This window comes from Armigeres subalbatus, chromosome 1, assembly GCF_024139115.2.
Source record: "Armigeres subalbatus isolate Guangzhou_Male chromosome 1, GZ_Asu_2, whole genome shotgun sequence".
In the NCBI taxonomy this organism is placed as follows: domain Eukaryota; kingdom Metazoa; phylum Arthropoda; class Insecta; order Diptera; family Culicidae; genus Armigeres; species Armigeres subalbatus.
In genome coordinates this window covers 251,991,819-252,014,013 of record NC_085139.1, presented here as the reverse complement: position 1 = coordinate 252,014,013, position 22,195 = coordinate 251,991,819, and the positions used below count along the sequence as shown (strand labels likewise).

Sequence of the window (22,195 nt, the reverse complement as noted above, 5' to 3'; positions counted from 1 at the left end):
AGCATGTTAGCATGTTAGCAAAAAGAAGCATCGAAATTGGTGCTGTATTTCTTTGTTTGGAAAACGGGACAGTTCCCCTCAAATAACACATTTTGCCAAAGTCTGAAAAATTTGTAAATAGAATTTTTAAACTTAAATAAACTTAAATACTATCATCATTATATCTATAAATGCCCTACATTTGCTTGAGTAAAGCAATTCTAATTATGTAATTAATTATTAGTTTTATTTCCAGAAGTTTTGAATAAAGAAGTTGCTAATAATTCTACAAAGCATGGAAGTTGTCGTTTCCAATATCAATACCTATAATCAAACACCGGCCCTCCTTAGCCATGCGGTAAGACGCGTGGCTACAAAGCAAGACCATGTTGAGGGTGGCTGGGTTCGATTCCCGGTGCCGGTCTAGACAATTTTCGGATTGGAAATTGTCTCGACTTCCCTGGGCATAAAAGTATCATCGTGTTAGCCTCATGATATACGAATGCAAAAATTGGTAACCTGGCTTAGAAACCTCGCAGTTAATAACTGTGGAAGTGCTTAATGAACACTAAGCTGCGAGGCGGCTCTGTCCCAGTGTGGGGATGTAATGCCAATAAGAAGAAGAAGAATCAAACACCATAGATCCAGAAGTTAAATGTAAATACGTTACGTTTATACAAGTCCTACGTCTACTCGCGGTTATGTTGAAAACATTACCCATTGCTTTTTTCTGGGTTTTTCGAACCCCTCCTTCCTTCATATAAGATTTTTCCCACTTAAATGATTTTTCGTTTATATGGAGCGTAAGAAAATGACAGATCCCCCTCCCCTTTAAGTGCTTATGTAATAAGTGCACGGCTCTAATGCCAATAAGAAGAAGATAATATTTTCTTTTCGCTACTTCTTGTTATACGAAAAAGCAAAACAATTGCTCAGTCTAGGCTAGATAAGTTATAATTCGCCATAAATACTATACTTCATGATAGGCCAGAGCTTACTAATTTTCTAGGGATCAGGGTCTCCAGTAGCATTGCGAGCAAAGGCGTAGGATTGGCAATCCGGAGATGGCGAGTTAGATTCTCGGTCCGGTCTACGATGTTTTCAGACTGGACACCCTGGGCATAGTGTATCCTTATACTTACCACACAAGATACATACTCATGCAATGGCGGGCATAGAAAGCTTTCAATTAATAACTGAGGAAATGCTAATAAAATACTAATTTGAAAAGTAGGCCAAGTTCCAGTTGGAATGTAGAGCCATTGAAGAAGAAGAAGAAGAAGAAGAAGAAGAAGATGAAGGGTTCAGATAATATCTCAGGTAATAAAAATTACGAACACTTTGAATTTAATAATACTTTTTGTTGACCGCACGAAACAATACACAATTCGAAGAAAAATTAGGTGGTATTAAAAAGTTGTAGGAATTGCAGTAACCCGAGAAATTTTATTGAATCCGATACTGAATAAAAGAGGTGTGCCTTTGGGAGATGGCGAAAACCAGGAATATACTTAGCGAAACTTTAATCTAAAGTAGCCTCGAATATAAGAAATATGTATCTGCATAAAAAGAGTGCTTCATTTCTTGTCAATAGGAATGGAGTGAGGGGTCTCCAGTTAGCCGCAAGCAAAGGTATAGGATTGCCAATGCGGCGATAATGAGCTCGATTCTCGGTCCGGTCTAGGATGTTTTCGGGTGGGAAACATTCGCGACTCCCTGGGCCTAGTGTATGCATTGAACATGCCATAAGAGGATAACCAATAGTAAAGTTAACGTTGTCCACTGTATCCGCATGATGATGGAGAGTGTTCTTAGTGTAATCTCTGATGAATTGAATAATATCTACATTTCATTTTTTGGGGTATCCAGTTAGCTTTGCGAGAAAAGGCGTAGGATTGCCAATCTTGAAATGACAAGGCCGATTCTCGGTCCCGCCTAGGATGTTTTCAGAAGACATGATAACAATATGTCTTTATTAAAGAAACTTGCAGCCCTTAGGCCTTGTCACTGGATAGCGTGAAACATTCTCGGCTCCTTGGGCACAGTGTTTCCATTGTACTTGCCACACAATATTCATGCAGTTGGCGGGCAAATAAAAGCATTTAATTAATAACTGTGGAAATGCTAATAAAACACTAAGTTGAAAAGCATACCAAGTTCTGATTGAAATGTATAACCATTGAAGAAGAATAAGATAAGTAACAGCAACATTTATTTGATGAAAACGATAGTTTGACTGAATGTATCCATGTTAACATTATTCTTCTATTCATCCAGCGTCTGACCATCTATGGAGTAAAGCTTAAATATTCATTATAATGAAATTAACACGCGAGCACGCGTGATGTTGTATTTTGTACAACATTTATGAAAAAATCATCGCTCATGGTACACAGCACGAGCGAGCCTGCATGAGCGTTTCAGGATCGTCTTAACGGTTAAAATAAGTCATCGATCTCTACCACATCGCACCAATTTACTGCTGCGATCCTGAAAGAGCGCACACTGGCGTGTACACGGCAGTGAATACGCAGCCGAGCGCGTGCGAGCATTTTTCTAAGCACAAGTTTGGTACACATGCACTGTAGCGTGCAGGCACATAACATATAGGCATCTTCGCCATGGAATGTGGTCCTTCAATGATTTTGAAACGCTAGCGAACCTAGCGGTGGAAGTCAAACTTTACTGAACATCGTGCATAAGACAGAGCAGCATCGCATGCTTCGATGTCTCTTTCTTTCACCTTGGATATACGGGAGTGCCATTCGTCGATTGTTGATACGCAAAGAGCACTTTGAAAATTGCAGTTTGTTCTATCATGCCTATCTGTTTTGTGGTGCAGGCACCTACACTCACCGGCGTTCGGTAAACTCACCAGCGAAAGAAAGAGTGGGTCGCATAAAGTGTGGTGAGTATTGTTTGTAGGCTCAATTTTTTGCGTTTCTCATGCGCTACAGTGCAAACACTGTGGTGAAATGCCATCTCTACCCACAGGTGATCGAGGTGGCCGTCGAGCGATAAAGTCGGACGATGATGTGGCCGATGCTTTGCCAGACAGTGATGCAGTAAAGCGGCCACCAAGTGACGGAACGGTGTGGCCGACAACCGGTTCTCGGTCGACACTATGGCCGATTGGTCGTCGGACGATGATGCAGCCGACGAGTGCCTTGGCGGGAATCGAATGAAGATGACGTGTCCTTAGCGGTGGTGTAGCCGGAAGTGGCTTGACGGTGGTCTATCGGCCACGATTCCTGAACCGCCGGTGGGAGACAGGGCGAGGATCTAGACGACGTGTGTTCGAATGGTGATGCGGTCGTACCAGCAATGGCGGCCGACTGCCGACAGGAGCGTTAATGTGGCCGAACAGGGAAAATGTAACCGGAGTAACGCTCCGGTTTACTCACTGGTGTAGAAATTCACAATCAGATAGCTGCGATGACGTGGCAATCAAATGACACGGTTGTTAGCTTCGCTGGTGGAAAGGTACGCCGAAAATCACTCTTGAATCACCAAGCACTACTTTCCATCATCAAACCACACGACAGACTCTCTATCAATCGCCCTGGTTTTGTTTGTCTCTGTTCTGGCTTGGGTACTCATTCTTCACAGGCACGCGATTGGTCTTTCCTCCTTAAGTATGATAATTACATGTTACCGCTGGTAACAAGGTACATATTCTGAACTCAAGAGTAAGGCGGCCGTCTTCAATGTCTCGTACTTGACTCGACTCGACTTATTGTTTCACACTTCTCACATCCTACAAGCAAAGTCAGAATTCAGAAGTAACAATTGAAAAGTAAGACAAAACATTGAGATGTAAGAAGTGGAAAGTTAGAAGGCTAAAGTGTGAAGTGAGATGTGAGCAGTGATAAGTGAGAAGTAGGAAGTCCTTGCTTCTTCATTAATCGTTCTTCCTTCTCCATTCTTCCTTATTACTTTTTCCCTTCACCTACTTCGATCTTTCTTCTAGTTTTTTCTTCATTCGAAATTCCAGTTTCTTTCTTCTACTTCACTTTTCATTTCCTTATTATCATTTCTCACTACTCAGCTTTCGCATCTTATTTCTCGCTACCCTCTCTTACTTCTCACCCCTCACATCTTACTTCACGCTTCCCACTACTAACTTATCACTTATTACTTCTCGCATTTCGTTACAAATATCTTACTTCGTACTTTTCACTACTTACATCTCTTTCTCACTTCTCATTTCTTACTTCGCTCTTGACACTTGTCATTGCTCACATAACACATTTAATAAGAAAGCAAATTTAAACTATTTGGTGAAATGACCCTTTCGATCAAATGGTGTTCGGCCAAAGTGCCCAAAGCCCAAAAATAACATGTCCCTCCGATTCTTCCTCAACTATGTCCTCCGGGCAATCCGTAGATTCTGCTAACTCATACCTATGCAAAAATATTGGATACGATCATGTGATCATTGAATTGATTGAAAGTATTTTTTTTCTATTTCAGTACTGGAACGTTTCTCCCATATCAGCAATGCGTTCAAAGAGACATCACGTCTATCGAACATTGTTGCATTGCAACAACTGCGCTCAACTGTATGCATCCGCTCCTGATGTACACTGCTGCAAGATATTGCGTTGTTCATTCCAATTGAGCAAACGCACGACCGAATCGCAGTAGAAGCATCGACCCGGCGCGTGTGTTAAATTTAAACATTTTATTGCTGAACACATTTTGGTATTCCGGCAGCCAGTAGGCAAAACGGACGCGTAGGTTCTCCATGGTAAACACAACCAAGAATGCTGCGTTTCATTTGAAGATCATCTCCAGGTAAATGAGTCATGCGATGTGCTCCGTTAGATATAAAATCGCTAAGTTGTGCAAAATTTTCTTTCGACCTTACAGCGTGAAATCAAGAGGACGTATGACGTCCACTTGTCTGAGCGCGCGATACGCGTCAAGGCATCCACCCAACGATTTGCGAATGCCATTAAAAGTTGGAACCTTAATTGTTGCCGCTGCGAACTTCCTGACGATCTGAAGACTCAGAAGTGCATGCGACCAAACCCATCCACACCAGCCCAGCCGTAACGTTGCGTAACTTGCTGATCCAGCGAAATCTTCACGATTGCAATCTGCCGGTTGTCGTCGTCGTCGTTGTCTGTTGCGAATATGGCGATTGGAAGAGACCGCCGCCGTACCATGGAGCAATTAGTTACGCTTCCTTGGTTCTGTCCGCGAACCATCAGCGCACCTCCAAAAGACATCATTACCACGGTCAATGGAATTTGGCGCAGTTGGATTTCTTCATTCTGGGCATTTAAATTATCGTCGGAATTTCCGATCGAGTCCGAAGCGCAGTTGATGACGATGGTGGCTATCCTCAATCAACGGCACTAACTATCGAAATGGAACAGAATTTGGCAATTACCGACGCCTGATGCCAGCAGCCTGGAGGAGGTGGTTCAATGCGAGAGGGAATCTTGTTTATTTCGCATAAATTTTACCGAAAGTGACCATCATCGGTCCGTGAGGGTGATTTATGACGATTGACCCCGATGGAGAAAGCGAGCCGGGAGGGAGATAGAGCGTGCAACTATTATGCACTGGAAGATCTATGGCCGAACGAGCGGTCCATCCGAAAAAAGATTAGTTTATTGAGAACAATTGAAATTTATGGCGTCACGGGTGTGATTTGATCTGTGGAAAGTATGCTCGTTAAGAAAATCTACAGGCGAGCTACCAATTGAATTGAGTTAAATATGTAGAATCTAAGAAGTTATTCAATAAGCAAAGTACGAAGATATTCGGAATGTTTTCTTTCCGCAGTCAGACAAAACAGTAATGAAGTGGATTAAACCTGCAGGAAGCGCAAGAGTAGCGAACAAAACACGAGCAGAGATTTTTAACAAGCATTTAGATTTAGATGAAAGTCTTGTGACATTTCATTATGGAGGTTTTGTTTTTTTTGTTGGTATCCCTGCAGGAAGTGTGGAACGGCAATTTTGCCCCGAAATACTATCTAAGATGTTTTCAGTCCAATTGTCATAATTCTTTCTAGTTAAAATCTGTAGAAATCAGGACTTCGTTAGTGACTACCTGTGACACTGCATTGACTTTGACATATTTCAACCCTGGCCATAGTCAATAAACAAATCAATCATAATCACGATCGCAAAATCTGTTTTAAATTAGGAATTTAGGCATATAAAAATTCAGAAATTCAGGAATTTCAGAATTTGGGAATTTATTCAGAAACTAAGGAAGGAATTTAGGAATTTATGAATTTAGGAATTCAGGAATTTAGAAACATAGGAACATAGGAATAGCGTGCGAACCTGAATTCAGGAATTGGAGAATTTAGGAACTTGGGAATAAACGATTTTAGAAATTTAGAAATTTTGTTGCATTAGGAATTCAGATATTCATTGGAATTTATTTGAATTTGGACGCTAAGGAATTTGGGATTTCAGGAACATAGGAATTTGGGAATGGATGGATATAGAAATTCTGGGAATTTATGAATTTATGCTATTAGGAATGTGTGAGTTACTGAATTAAGGAATTTTGGAATTTAGGAATCTTCGTAGTTTATCTTCTAGAGTTCTTCCAGAAAATTTTAATGAAGCTCGTTTAGGAATTCAGCCTTGAGCCTTCCTGAAACCTATCGTGGAGTTCCTCCATGAATCCATTCACAGGAGAACCCCACAGGAATTACTCCTGCAGTTTTTTCATGATTTCAACCAACCAGTTTCTCCGGAAATTCATTCAAGAATATCTGAGTATCTGTCCTGAAGTTCCGCCAGAAAGGCCTCCTGTAGATCCGCCAAAGTTCCTCTAAAAACTATTCTGGAGTCCTTCCTATGAATACTTTTTATTAAATACTACAGGATTTTCTCCGGGAGTTCCTCTAGAGTACCTCCAGCAGTTCTTCCGAAAGATTCTCATGGAGTTAACCAAGGATTTCCCCCTGAGGAGCTCACAGCAATTCCGCCTGGAGTTCTTCCACAAATGTCTGATGAAATTCCTCCACGAATTTCTTCACCTAGAGATTTTTGAGATTTCCTCCAGTGATTCCTTCTTTGTTTCCATCAGATATTTTTCCTCAAGACCCTTTTGGAATGTCTCCTGAAGCTCTCCCAGGAATCCATCCTGAAGTTCCGCAAGCAAACCCTTTTTGATTTCCTCCAGGAGTTTTTCCTGTAGTTGCTTCAGTCCATCCATATCTGTTATAAATTTGATAAAATATTCACTCGAAACGAATGGCAGTTACTAAATTATATTTATTTATTTGTTGCATATATTCATTCTAAATTCCCCCAGGAATTCATTCAAAATTTATGAATTCATTCTTGGGAGAATTCATAATGAATTCCTGAGGAAATTCAGAATGAATTCGTGGTGAAATTCAGAATGAACTTCTGGGGTAAATCAGAATGAATGGTGGAATGATTGAACGGGTACTGAAATGAATTCGCTTAAACATGTGCACTTTACAATCCAATCATATTCAGAAATAGGTTTTTGAAATTCAAAAAAAACTTATAAGGGTATCCAGGATCCATACTATATGAAAGTTCAAAACAACTCGAAACATTTCGGACTCAAGAATTCTCCTAGATATCCTTCTAGAAGCTCCCCTGGGAACTTATAAATTCCTCCGGAAAGTTATCCACAAATTCCTCTGAAAATCGTTTAAAAATCCTTCTCCTGTAATTGTAATTTCTCCTTATCTAGAAACCCCCAACTAATTTTTTTAAGAAATTCATGTGGAAGTTTCTTGAAGATTGCTTTTCTTCCCTTCAAGTTTTATTTCTAGAAATTTCTTCGGCTATTCTTCCAGGAAAATCTCCGGCATTCCCTTCAGGAATGCATTCTAGAGTTCCTCCAAGAATACATACGCAATTTCCTCCCAAAATTCCACTAGAAGTTTCTTCAGCAATTTATGACGGAAATCCTCCGATTTTGCTCCATGATTTCATCTGCTAATCTATAAAAAATTTCTTCGGAAATTCTTCTAGAAACTGCTTCGGGCATTCCTCCAGGAGCTCTTCCTTAAATTCCTCCGGGATAACTTCCAGGAATTTTTCCGGGAAAACCTCTATAAATTCAATAGCGAAATCCTCTAGAATTACATTCTGATATTCTTTCCACAATTATTTCAGAATATCCTTCAAGAATTCCTCTAGAAATTTCTTTAGGAATTTCTCCAGCAGCTCGTCCAAGTATTTCCCCGGATATTCTTCCCTTCCTTCAGGAATTTCTCCGGGATTTTTTCCGTGAAATTGTACTAGAATTCATTCGGAGATTAATTTGGGAGTTCCTCCAGGATATCTTCCAAGAATTCTTCCAGGAATTTCCAAAGAACAGCAATTCATCTGGGAATACTTTCAGGATTTCATCTGCATTAATTCCTCCTGGTATTTTTTCGGGAATTCCTTCAGATATTTCTCCACAAATTCCTTCATGAACTTCTCCAATAATTATTTCAGTACTACCTTGTGAGAATTCCTCTGGAAGTGCTTGTGGGAGTTCCTCCGGGAGCTCCCCCAGGAGTTTTTCCAAAAGTTCCTCTAGTAATCCATCCAGGAACTTCACAGGGGATTCTTTGAGGATAGTTGGCAGGAATTTCAAGGGAAATGGGATTTTGGAAGTTCCTCTAGAAATTCAACTCCGGGTATTCCATCGGCTGTTCCTCAAATTTCTCCGGGAGTTCCACTAGTAGTTCCTCCGGAAATTCATTCAGACTTTCTTTCAGGAATTCATTTAGGCTTTCTTTGGGAATTTATCTACAAATTCCTTCAGAAGTTCCTCGAAAAATTTCTCTGGGAGCTCCTCCGGGAGGTCATTTAAGAATTCTTCCAGGAGTTTCTCCTGGAATTCTTACGGAAGTTCATCCAGAAGTTCTTACGAGAGTTCCTCTGATAATTTCTCCGGGAATTCCTACAGAAATTCCTCTGGGAGTTCCTCCGGAAATTACTCCGGGAGTTCCTTTTCAAAGGAACACCCGGAGGAACTGCTGGTGGAACTCCCGGAGAAATGCTCATAAAAACTGCTGGTGAATCTCCCGGAGGAATTCACGTAGGAACTGCCGGAGGAGCTCCCGTAAGAACTCCCAGAGGAATTTCAGGAGAAACTGCTAGAAAAATTCCTAGAGGACTTCCCGGAGGAACTCCCAGAACAATTATCGGAAGAACTTCGGGAGAAATTTCCAGCTAATTTTCTTAAGAAAGCCTAAATGATTTCATGAAAAAAAAGCCTGAATGATCTCCTGGAAGAGCTACTGGTGGAACACCCGGCGGAATTTCTGAAGAAACTCCCGGGAGAATTTTTAAATGAACCCCCGGAGGAACTGCCAGTGAATCTACCAGAAGACTTCTTGAAAAAAATCTTGGAGAATTCATCTTATAGACAAATCTCGTTTAGCCGAAACCTTTGTAGGGGTATGTAGCAGGACCATCATTATTATCAGAGGGCCTCCCGGAGAATTCCTTGAGGAGCTTCTGGAGGAATTTCTGTATAATTCCCGGAGGAAATTCTGGAGAAATTCCCGGCAGATTTATCAGAGAGCCCCCATAGGAACTGCCGATAGAACTACCGGAATAATTCTCGGAGGTAATCCTGGAGGAATTCTTGGAGTATCTGCTGGTTGAACTCCTGGAAGAATTCCCGGAGGAACTCCCGGAGGAATTTTCGAATAAACTTCTGGAGGATGTCCAGTGGAAATCTTGAAGTTTCCACCGGAATTCTTTCAGGATTTCTTTAGGAATTAATTCCTTCAAAAATTCCATTGTTGATTTTATTTTCGGTATAATTTCTGTATAAATTTTCGGTGGAATTCCTGGAGAAATTCTTTGAAATTTTCACAAGAAATTATTCGAAACTTTCACGGAAAAAAATATGGAATTTACACAGGAAGTTCGAAGATTTTTCGCGAAATTCTCAGGAATGTTTATTGGCAATTCTGCGGAATTTCCACGGAATATTCTTAGGAATTCCAAGGTACAATTTTTCAGATTTTTTTATGAGAAACAGCACGAAAGAATTATCTGAAGGATTCCCTGCAGAACTTATAAAGGAATTCGTGAAGGATTTCTGGGAGTAAACAATGGTAGAATTTTTAGTCAATTCCCGGCGAAATTGATGGTGGAATTCCTGAAGACATTGCCAAAGAAATTGCTGAAGGCATTCCTGAAGAATCCCGGCGTGAATGCGTCACGTTTATTGGCATTACGTTTTAGTACAAAACGCTGACTTCAACGCTGGCGCCCAACGTGCTCTTGTGATTCAGCCTTTACTGTTGGTTGTGGATTTGGTTTCAAAGTGTTTGGAGCTTAGAAGGAAAAAGTACCAAGCACTAATATTCATGTGTTTTTATAAAACTACTATAAAACTTCGATTCAGAAGAGCTAAAAAATTTGCCCCCCCCCCCCCTAATCGAAATCCTGGCTACGCCCATGGGGAAAGTTCAAGGTAGACTTCAGAATCAATTCCTCGAGGAATTCAGAATCAATTGCTGGGAGAGTTCGAAAGAATTTCTGGAGAAATTCCAAGTGAATTCCTGGGAGAATTCAGGGTGAATTCCTGATGATTTTCAGATTTAATTAATTGGGGTATTCAGTATTAATTCCTTATTGGCATTACATCCCCCACTGTGTACTTATTGGCATTACATCCCCCACAATGCGAATCCACGGGATGAATAGAGAATCTCCTTCCAGAAGAAAGTTTGTACATGCAATATTATAATCTAGCCCTCGTTTCCCAGATTGACCCAATAGATGGGGAGAAGAGCCCGCCCTTTATCCACGAAATGTTAACAATAGGAAGTTGGCGATTCCACTCTTCCTATCCAAATCGCTTCAATCGAATGCCGTTATGGTTCTTTTTTATACATATAATCAAATTATGGATTTAATATAAGTTTCAATATATCTAGACCAACATTTGAAAAGGGCGTAACAGCCAAAATTTATTCCTTTTGATTCTTCTTCTACATATATAGCTATATATGTAGACGAAGAATCAGAAGGAATAAATTTTGGCTGTTACGCCCTTTTCAAATGTTGGTCTAGATATACAATGGAATTTTCTCACAAAATTTACGTCCGAGAAAACTGCAGCTCTCAGCTTTGACCTGAATGGACGATATCTTTTCTTGAATATCAGTATATTTTGAAATGAAATTACATTCAACGATATTATTCTTGAATCCTTAAAAGAGGTGATGAAAAAGAAGAAAGGCAGTATCAAACATTATAATAAATATGGTGTTATTTTTAAAATAAACCATCATTTCGCATATAGTACTATGTTTTAAATTCACAAATATATACACACTAAGCAAGGACTTCGCTGTTCGGTAATTATTTTTACAGTTTTAGTTCGGTAAATCATGATTTTACTACGATAATTGTAAAGCTACTGTCAAAATTGATATTTTTACCGATGACTCAGCAAATGGAAAAAAATATTACTGTACACTGTGAAGAAATTACTGATTCTTTCGGCAATTCATTAGTGTATAGGCTGTTCGGTAATAAAATACTGTACTGACAGTAAAACATATAACTTTACCGAACATTTCATCAAATATACTTAAAAAATTACCGGAGACAACTGTTAACAAACAATTGAAACTAAATAGAAAAGAAACAGACGCCATTTGAATTACTCTTCGATTCGCGATTTTGCTTCAAAAAGATTTTGTGAGTTCACAAATTTTAGTTTTTTTTAATCATTTGCATGTGATGTGATAAGCATTAGGGCGAAGCCAGAGTAAACGCAACGTGCGATGCGACGCGACGCGACAGTGCAATTTGACAGCCTGTTGATAATGATTATTATTCTTTTACGTGAGTCGCATCGCACGTTGCGTCTACTCTGGCGAGCACCTTAGTGGTCTCATATTGTTTTAAACGATGCAATTCTTTTTGTGCCGGCGTTCACAAGTTATTTTGTCCAAACGAGTTATTTTGCTATTAGACTTCACGGTTCGGCTTGTGGTCTGCTAGAATCCATTCTAGTCGTGAAGTCCACTGATGGATATAGTTTTGTTGACCGCCAGTATAATAAGAAAAGTATCGTTCAAAAATTGCATATGGGATCAGTATATGCTTGAGACTGCAACTGAAAATATAAATAATCAAATAAACTGATGCGATGGAGGAAAAACTTTCAGTGAAAACAAATTGAAAATGAGGCAAAAAAATATAACAAAAATTTCGAAAATAAGAACACATAATTCCAATTGATGTTTGGAGGGCAAAAAGAAAAGATTTCTTAAATATTACAATGTATTTTTTGTCTTTCTTTTTACATTCTTTTCTCTTTTCCAAAAAAAAATATTCTTTAAACTATTTACTGATCGATCCGTAAAATCAATAAAATTTTACCGAAAGAAATGTTAATGTTTTACCGACGTCCTGTAATTTTATTGACATATCGGTTAGTAAAATTACTGATAACATCGTCAATTTTTTGCCGAACAAACTGCAATTTTTGACAGTTCAGATTGATTTTTATTTACTGCACGGAAGCTTGGAAATACCCATTAAGTGAGTTTCATTCACCCATTTTTTGATCAAGTACTGAAATGTCACAAAATGGGTATTTTTTAATAATCAGAAAAAGGGTACATTAGCCCCATTCCAATATAATTCTTCCCGGAAGAATAATGGGTGAACAGTACTCGGACGTGTTTATTGAAACGCGGCCATTTTTTCCTGCTGGTTAAATAACATAACATAACATAACACGAATTGAATATTTTCGTATCTTGGAAATGCTCAAAAACCACTAAAGGTAAGTTCAGAATAATTTACTTCGAGGAACTACAAGTAGACTCGGTGATGTAAGATTTTTTTCTTTGTTGCAGAAATTTGTATATGCAATAATTTTTGCATCAACTACATGAGGCGCTGGAGTTTTGGATTCACCGGAACTTGATTAGGAGTATTCAACCTATCATAGCCTAATCCGAGGTTTAATCGAATTTGAGTGATGTCGGTAGTTCCGGATTTTGTATACTCCCGGATGAAGCAGCTGCAGCGGGAAGGCTAGGATGAGAATATGGTTGCACAGCGAAGCGTCCTCATGAAAGTTTATAAATAAGGATTCCGTCTAATGTAAAATGTCGAATGAATAAATAATCTCGTTTAATTTTTCTTTTAAATTGTATGTTCTGTTTGTTGAAATCGTTAAAATCCATTAAAATGCAGAAGAAAAACAAATCGGGGCAACGGGTGATTTTTACGCATTTATTGTTTTGTAATGACGGGTTCAAAATACCCATTTTGTGAAGTTTCATTCGAATACCCATTAATGAGTAAAAGCGATTTACTCATTAAATGAGTTATGCCGCTTTTCTTCATAATGGGTACGAAAGTACCCATTAATGGGTACTTGCAGGCTTCCGTGTGGGCGTTCGGTAATCAAAAAAATTACCGGGCTCATTACCGAACGTTCAGCTGTTTGAAAACCCGGTAAAATTTTACCGACTCCAGTGATCTGAGTTTACTGTATATATTAAAAAAACAAACCATTTTAATTGAATCATATTAAAATTTTATCATAAGAGACTATTTCAATGACTAATAAAGTGCACCTAGAAAAAAATAAGATAAATCCGATAGCAGGGCGATGACACCAAATATAAATAATTGAATAGATTTTACAGTCTGTTTAGAAATAGAGCTTTATGGCATATGGTATGTTGAGAAGTGAAGCATATTTCAACAAGTATCAGATTCGATATCTGTAATTTATGTCAAACGAAGCAAAGATTGCAATACGAATAGGTTCTCAACCACAGCAATAGATAAATTATTAGAAGCTGGGAAAAAAAGAATGTTGTTAATTCGCACCATCGTTGACTTAACTTATTTTTTTCAGCTGTGAGACAATATACAACAATTGTTGGGCGAAACTAATGTTTTTTTTCCAAACGGGAAGTTTTACATGTTGTTATGAATCACTTCGATCCGCTGAGTCTCATCTCAATTTTTCTAAACTATGGGAGAATATCATAATTTAGAGCTTTGCTTGGTATGATCCTGTCAGATATAAAATGCGCGACAAGGAATACTTTAATTTGTAAACATGATTATTAAACAGTGTCATTGACATGCATGAGTTAAGTGTAAACACTAAACATACATAAAGCCTGTCCACGTTAAATTTCGGACACTGATACAATGTCCAACTGATTTGTAGCTATTTTATTTCTTTGGCCAAGAAGGAAAACCCGCTGAAAGAATAACATAAAGCGGAGAAATTCAATTGGCGTGTAAATTGATCTCCTCAGTGGTTTGTGAAAATTTTTAAAAATCGCATGGGATGATGGGTGTCCGAAATTTAACGTGGACAGGCTTTATTCACAAATTGTATTGGCATGTCTATATTCCTGGTATACGCGTTAGTCTTGCAAGCGAAGGCGATGGTCAATACAAAGACGGCAAGTTCGATTCTCGTTAATGGTCTGATAAAATTAGAGGAGAAAGTAAAATAACACACCCACGAAAACGAATAAAATAGAGAATATAAGAAAAAATAAAGTGATACGTGATTGTTTGCAAGTGCTGCCATGTTCCGTGTTCAGCCGGTGAACCTGGAGAGGGGAAAAGGTTGGTTTGGAACTGCTACTGGATACGGTACCACTGTTGCTAACCAAGTCCTCCTTAACTCTGCATTTCTGCTACCTTCCCCATTGTCTCTGGTGCTATAGATAGAGCTGGTTATATCCGCAGCTACTGTGTCTGACGTTAAAGTGATTTCTCTGCCATATTGCCACAGCATGTAGTCATCGAGGCCATCTCATGATGATTGTTGTAAATCTTAATTTCGCGAGAACTTTTATAAACTTTACTTGAAAAGTATAAAACAATGAAAAATTAATTTATTTGACGGAACGAGGAATTTTTACATCCGTCTTCAAGCAGCGCACACTGTGATCCCAGACCGACGAAGAGGAGCAGGAGTTCCGGTTATTTGGCCGAAACGGTCGTTTGGCCGAAAAGGTCTTTTGACCAAAATGGTCATTTGGCCGAAAGAGTCGTTTGGCCGAAAGGGTAATTTGGCCGAAAGGGTTATTTGGCCGAAAGAGGCATTTGGCCGAAAGGGTCAATAGGCCGAAAGGGAAAGGGTGTTACAAAAAGTGACGTAATTGACATTTCGTCGTCAAAATGGCCGCTATCAAAAAATAGGGTGGCCCATCATATAAAAAAAATTAAAAATGTTTTTTTATTTCTCGGAATACTGACATGTAATGTTCTACAAAGTTGTAGCGCAGCTTATTCCAATAAATTTTGCTTAAAAAGCTTTTTCTGTAGCTCTTAAGTTGGCTGATTTAGAACAATTTACCTAATTGGATTAGGGTGTACCTCGAAAAAAAAAAACAGTATTTTTGATCTAATTTTTTTGTTTTAGATTTCTCTAAAACGTCTTCTTTGGGTTACTTTTAGAGCACAAAAAATGCAATTTTTGATGGATAAATATGCTCAATATCAAAAGTTATAATCGATTTTCTGTTTTTTATCTCAAGTTTTACTAATTTTACTGAAGTCATGTTTTTTCAAGTAAATTGATTTAACTCGACAACGGAAAAAGATACAGACGATGTTATTATAGCAAAACACGCGTTTTGAGAAGCCTCAAAAGTCTTCAGAAGGTGACATTCGTGAATATTCTAGGAATCCCTCCGGAAACTACTCCAACAACTGCTTCGAAAATACCTCCAGGAGTTTCATAGGAAATTACTCCGAAGTTCCAGAGATTCCTCCAAGAGTTTGTTACCGAACAGTAACATTTTTAGTAACTGGTGTAAGTCGTAGGGTTAAATTTTGTTCAGATATTAATCAACGGGCAATTCAAAATTCGCTCGTTTGGCTGCGGTGACGATGGTTACCAAAAGCAATGATAACGGGTGATGAGGCAGAACAAATGCGAAATTGGATAGCTATGTGGGCGGATGTAGCGAGAGTGAGTACCGAGTGGGGGATGGGAGATTTTGCTCTGTGGAAAAGGTGGAGACGAAAAAAGAGATGAGGGATTGATTAGTCGTGTGACCGAGCGATGATACGGTCGTGATTTTCGACAGATCACTCGTTGAGATTCCTGCGAAATTGTAAAAAAAAGTGTCGTGGGAGTCGTGCAACGTCCCAGAAGGGGACGTGCCTAAGCCCCAAGCTGCTAGAGCCAACGGCAGCTTCCGGGGTGGGCACACAAGACCTCTTTTCTCCCGGGTCCCAGAAATCGTTGTCAAGGCGACAGTGAGAACGCATTTGAGGCCAATTTGAGCCAAGCCACTCGACGCCGTCCCTCGATAGACGAGTCGGCTGCTAACGATCCACCATCCAAGCCATTTCTTGCTGTCACCATCCTTGGGCCAACTACCGGCCGCTATTCAGCCGCTTTCAAGGCCGTTGCGGACCGCCACGCCACCGCCGCGTTGCGCTACGGCAGTCTTTCCACGCCTAAACCGTCCGTCAACCGTGGGACTTTCATCGACATCAAGCCAGTTCCGGACCGCTCACTGCTTGCTTCCCTGAAGCCACTTCATGCCGCCAGAAACTTTCGACTGGCCAACACTACACCCTTGCTAAGCTCACTTATATTGAAGCCATCCGCCGCCAACGCCATCTTCGATTGAAGCCATTCGCCGCGAGTGGCGTTCCTCGACAGGCCATCAGTCGGCCGTCATCCAGCCGCCATTCATCCATCGCAAAGCCCACTTCACTGCGCATCACCGTCGCCGCTTCTACGTTCCCCGCCGTTATCGGCTTTCGAGAAGCCACCACCCGACCCTCACTCATCTGGTCGCCCGCCGTTGCCATCTCTCCGCTGGTATCTCGTCAAAGCAGTGTTGCGAAGCTCACCGTCACCCGTAAGCCACCGAATAAAAAGCTTTAGAGGTAAATCATCTTAATTTTTATTAGGACCCCCCACCGAAAACTCCTCCTACCAAACAACGCCCTGGGACCCGGGAGAAAAGAAGTTTTGTGTGCCCACCCCGGAAGCTGCCGTTAGCTCTAGCAGCTTGGGGCTTAAGAACGTCCTTTTCTGAGACGTAGCAGGACTCCCGGGGTCAAATATATTTCAAGATCTTCCGAAAATTTCTTAAGAAGTTCGAAATTCCTCCATAATATCCTTCGGGAGTACATCCAGGTGTTCCTCCAAGAAATTCAAATCCTCTTTCTGCAGAAAGTCCGTCGCAACATATCCTCCGGAAATTGCTCAAGGAGCCCCTACGGAAATTCAGAAAGCATTCCTTACCCTTACCCATTTAGAGGAAACCCTACAGATATTGATCCAGGATTTTTTTCCGGGAATTCCTCCATGCAGGGCTGACAATAGTCATCGTCATAGCACGAAATGCCTCAGTAGCGACGAGTTGCAGTGTCTTCCTTGCTACTCTACACATCGTCAATGACGCGCACGACGATAGCTTTCGTCGTGTAACCAAATCGTCATGACGACATCGAAGAATGAAGACTTCATACCGTTAATCTCCAAGCGGCAGCTACCATGCGAAGATTTTTAATAATCCTTCGAATAATGAATTTGAAGTAACGTATGACAGCGTTATGAATGTTATCGATACATTTATGTTACCAAAGTTCCTACTATTTGTTCATTTGAGACGATAGTATGTTTTTAACTAGTCCCTCTATGATGACGTGCAATCAATTGTGTGAAGAAGTGACGACGAAAATCGTCATAACTTTTGGCTGCGCGACTATCATCGTGGTACGCTTGCGGCGCGAAGAAAACGAATAGGTGTTGCGTCGTGCAATGTTATGACGAAGACTAAATTTTTTCCGCTTTCTTCATACGACGAGAATGACTATTGTCAGCCCTGCCTCCAAGAGATGCTACGAAAGACTACCAAGAGTTTTCTCGAAAATTCCTCCAGGAGTTCCTCCAGAAATTACTACAAAAACGGCTTCGGATGTACCTCCAGGAATTTATTCGTAAATTCCTCCAGAAGTTCTTCCGAAAATATCTCCAAGAGATCTTCTGGAAATTCCTTAAGAAGTTCCTTCGGAAGTTCATGCTCGAATTCCTCCAGAAACTCCTTCAAGAGTTTCTTCGGGAAGTCCGCCAGGAGTTCTTCAAGAACTTGATCTCGAAATTCCTCCAGGAGTTCTGGTGAAAATTCCCCAAGGAGTTCCTACGGGAATTCCTTCCAAATTCAATCAGGAATTCCTACATGAGTTCATACGGTGAGTCTGTCAGTAGCTACTCCAGAAATTCGGCCCGAAATTCCTACGGAAATAATTTCCTTTTTTTTTCCGAAAATGGCTTCACAAATTCTTCCAGGGATTCCTCCAGGATATTTTTTTCGAAAATGGTTTCACAAATACTTCCAAGAATTTCTCCAGGAGTTTTTTTTTCGAAAACTTCTCTAGAAATTCCTCCCAGTGTAGGTAAAAACCCAAAATCTCAAATCTCATGGACGATTCAAATCAAGCCTGAGTTGAAACGCCCCAAACTCAGCACCTAATGACTCATGGATGGGTTGAATCATCCATTTGAATCATCGTAGGTTTTCTTTTGTTCTCCTTCGTTAAAAATAGTGAATTTACGTTTGTCGCATAAAATAATAGATGCTCTTCCATGTAAAAATATTTGAACCAAAACGATTTTTTGGCAAATGAGTGAAATGATGCGTTTTAGCATGAAAAACTCAAGCGTGATGCATTCCTTTAAAATCGCAAACGATTTCGTTCGCACGGGAGCGCTCGTTGATTGAGATTTATGAGTGATTTTACCAACACTGATTCCTCCAAGAGATTTTTATTCAGAAATTCTTCTAGAAGTTTCATTGGAAATTGCTCCTGAAATTCCTCCAAGAGATCCTTCGGTAATTCTTCCAGGAATTCCTTCGGAAATTCCTCCAATTCCTTGTCCAATTCCGATTCCTGAAATCTCCCCAAGAGTTCCTACCAAAAGTTCGCCATGAGTTCTTCCTGAAATTTCTCCCGAAATTCTTCCAGGAGTTCATCCGGAAATTCTTCCAAGAGCTGCTTCGGGGTAGCTTTGAAGGAGTTACTGGTGTAATTTCCTTGCAGAATTTTCCGAAGGAATTTTCGGAGTATCTCCTGGAGGAAGTTCGAGAGGAACTTCTGGAGGAACTCAGGGCGGACTTTTCGTGGAAACTTTTGAGGGAAACTCCTGAAGAATTCATGGATGAATTTCCGAAGGAACTTTTAAAGGAATTTCTGAAGAAACGTATTGAGAAATTTGTGGAGGAACTCTTGAAGGAATTTCTTGAAGAACTTCCAGAGAATCTTCTGCATGAATTCATGGAGGAATATGCGTGGGGTTTTTGAAGGTGTTTTTGGATAAATTTCCTGAGGAACTCCTGAAGGACTTTCCAAAGGAACTTCTGGAGGAATTTCCGGAAGAGCTCCAGTAAGCATTTCCAGAGGAACCCCTGGAGGAGTTTGGTATGCAAATAAGTTTCCGAAATTCTTCTAGGTGATCTTTCGAAAACTCCTCCAAAAGTCCCTTCGATAATTTATCCAGGAATTCCTCCAAAAGTTCCCATAGAAAGTGCACCAGAAGTTCCTTCAGAAATTGCTTCTGGAGCTGTACTGGAAATTACTTCCAGAACTGCTTCGAAACTGCTTTCATAAATTCCTCCAGGATTTTTTCGATATTCCTCCAGAGATTCCTACAGGAGTACCTACGAAAATTCCTTCGAAAATTTCTTCAGATGTGCCTCCAGATATTCCTCTAGGAGGACCGTCGGAAATTCCACTACCCGAGCAGGATATATTGGCTCAACGATACCTAATGCTGTTATTGATACCATTATCTGTTATGAACTAGCCCTGGATAAGAGGTAAAATACCAAAGGAATAATACCAAAACTAATATGCACAATACTTAAGCCATAACAAACTCAGTTATTAAATTGAATTTTAATACCAAATGCATAACCAATTATTATTCGTTTGGTATTCAAATACTTAAGCATGGTATGCCTCAAGTATTCTGCATATAACTTTTTGGTATTATTTTTTGGTATTTTACCTCTTATACAAGGCTAAATCATACCAATTTCTGCTATCGAGGTCGTCGCTCCTGCTCGGGTAGGAGTTTCTTCGGATATTTCTCAAGGAGAATCATTCGGTAATTCCTCAAGCGGTTCCCCCGGAAAACCTCCAAGCGTTCTTCCAGAAATCATTTTCATAATTCAACCAGGACTTCCTTCGAAAATTCCTCCAGCAGTTCCTCCGGAAAATTGTCCCAAAATTCCTGAGAAAATGCCTTTAGGACTTCCTTCAGAAATTATTCCAGAAGTTCTTCCGGGAACTCGTCCAGGAGCTCACTCCTGGAACAACTTCCAGAGGCACTCATGGGGGAATTTTAGGATAAACTCCTGGAGGATTTTTCGGAGTAACTCTTAGACGTATTTCCAGAAGAATTTTCAAAGGAACTCCAGGAAAAATTCCTAAAAAAAAATCCCTGGAGGAAGTCCGGAGGAATTTCTGGAGGAATTTTTGCTAGATTTTTTGGATAAGCTCTTGAAGGATTTTGCGGAGGAGCTTTCGAAGCAGTTATTGGAGTAATTTCTGGAGGAATCCCTGAAGGATTTTTCGGAGGTACTTTTGACGGAATTTTGAGAGGATTTCGGGAGGAATGGGCGAAATCTTTGGCGAACTTTTCATAGCAAATTTTGAGGAAAATTCCGGAAGAGGGTGGATATCCGAAGCAAGCCCTGAAGGAATTCCTGTACATGCTCCAAGGAACAAGGAATTTATTGAGTATCCTCCGTAAAATCTCCTGGAAGAATGCTTGGAGGAATATGTGAAAGAATTTTTGATGGTGGTTTTGGAACTTCTTGAGGACTATCCGAAGAAATTCCTGAGCGAATTCGCGCAAGAATTTCGGGACGAATTACCGGAAGAACTCTAGGAGTTTTTTTTTCCTGCTTGAATTTTTGAATGAGAGGTACCTCAAAGAGTACCGGAGTTCCTTAGTTTCTTAGCAAATTTCTCCAGAAGTTTGTTAAATAGCTCCGAAAATTTCTGAAGGAGTTCCTTCGGTAATTCCTCCAGTGGTTTCTCCGGAAAGTCCTACAAGAGTTCCTCCGGAAATTCATCTAAAAATTTAACCAGGAGTTCCTTCGCATTTTTTTCCGGAAAAAAACACCTTTCAGGAATTTCTTCGGATAGTTTTCCGGGAGTTCCAAATCCACTTTCAAAATGCCTTCACATATTACTCCAAGAATTCGTCAAGAGTTTCTTTAGAAATTTCTCCAGGGGATTCTCCGGAAACTCCTCAAGGATCATGTACAGGAATTCCTACAGGACTTGCTTCGGATATTCATCCTCTTCCGGAATTTCCCCCAAGAGCTCCTACGAAAAGTCCGCCAGGAGTTCCTCCAAAAATCCTCTCGAAATTCCGTCAAAAGTACCTCCGAAAAATTCTTTAGATTTTTTTCTGAAAATTTCTCCAGGAATTCCTCCGAAATTTACTGCTTCGAAGACTCCTCCGCAAATCCCTTCCAGAGTTTATCCAAAAAATCTAACAAGAGTTTCCCCCGAAATTCTTACAGGGAAAATTTCTTTAGGAATTCTTCCTTAGAAAATCTTTCCGGAAATACCTCCAAGAGTTACTTCGAAAAATCCTCCACGAGTTTCTCTGGAAATTTTCAGAAGTTCTTCCAAAAAATCCTCCAGAAGTTTCTCCAGTTTTAAATGTGAAACATGCCCTTTGAGGTACATCGAATAAATTGCGTTCATGTCACGCGTAACCAGAGATCTATTGGCCAGTTTCAAATGTGCTACATGCCCTTTGTGGTACCCAGAATAGAATGCGTTCATGACAAAGGGGTATGGTCATCCAAGAATTTCCTGAAGTCAGTCCTTAAGGTCTACACGCAAAACCAGAAATCAATTGATTCAAATATGCAACATGCCCTCTGTGGTACGAAGGATAAAATGCGTTTATTACATGTGGGTATGGTCATTCAAGAATTCCCAGAAGTCAGGCCTTAAAGTCTAAACGCGTAATCAGAGATCTATTGGCCAGTTTTAAATGTGAAGCATGCCCTTTGTGGAACACAGAACTGAATGCGTTCATGACAAAGGGGTGTGGTGATTTAAGAATTTCATGAAGTTTTAGGCTAGAAGGCTTCACACGTATTCAGAGATTTATTGACCAGTTTCAAATATGCAACATGCCCTTTGTGGTACACAAAATAGAATGCGTTCATGATAGGTGGGTATGGTCATCCAAG

The 22,195-nt window shown here is 40.1% G+C and overlaps 1 protein-coding gene across 1 annotated transcript in view; it reads right to left on the bottom strand.

Moving 5' to 3' along the window:
* The window catches only part of LOC134206654 (uncharacterized membrane protein DDB_G0293934), a 542,450-nt gene that overhangs the window by 348,193 nt on the left and 172,062 nt on the right, over positions 1-22,195 (bottom strand). The gene's annotated exons all lie outside the window — the stretch shown is intronic.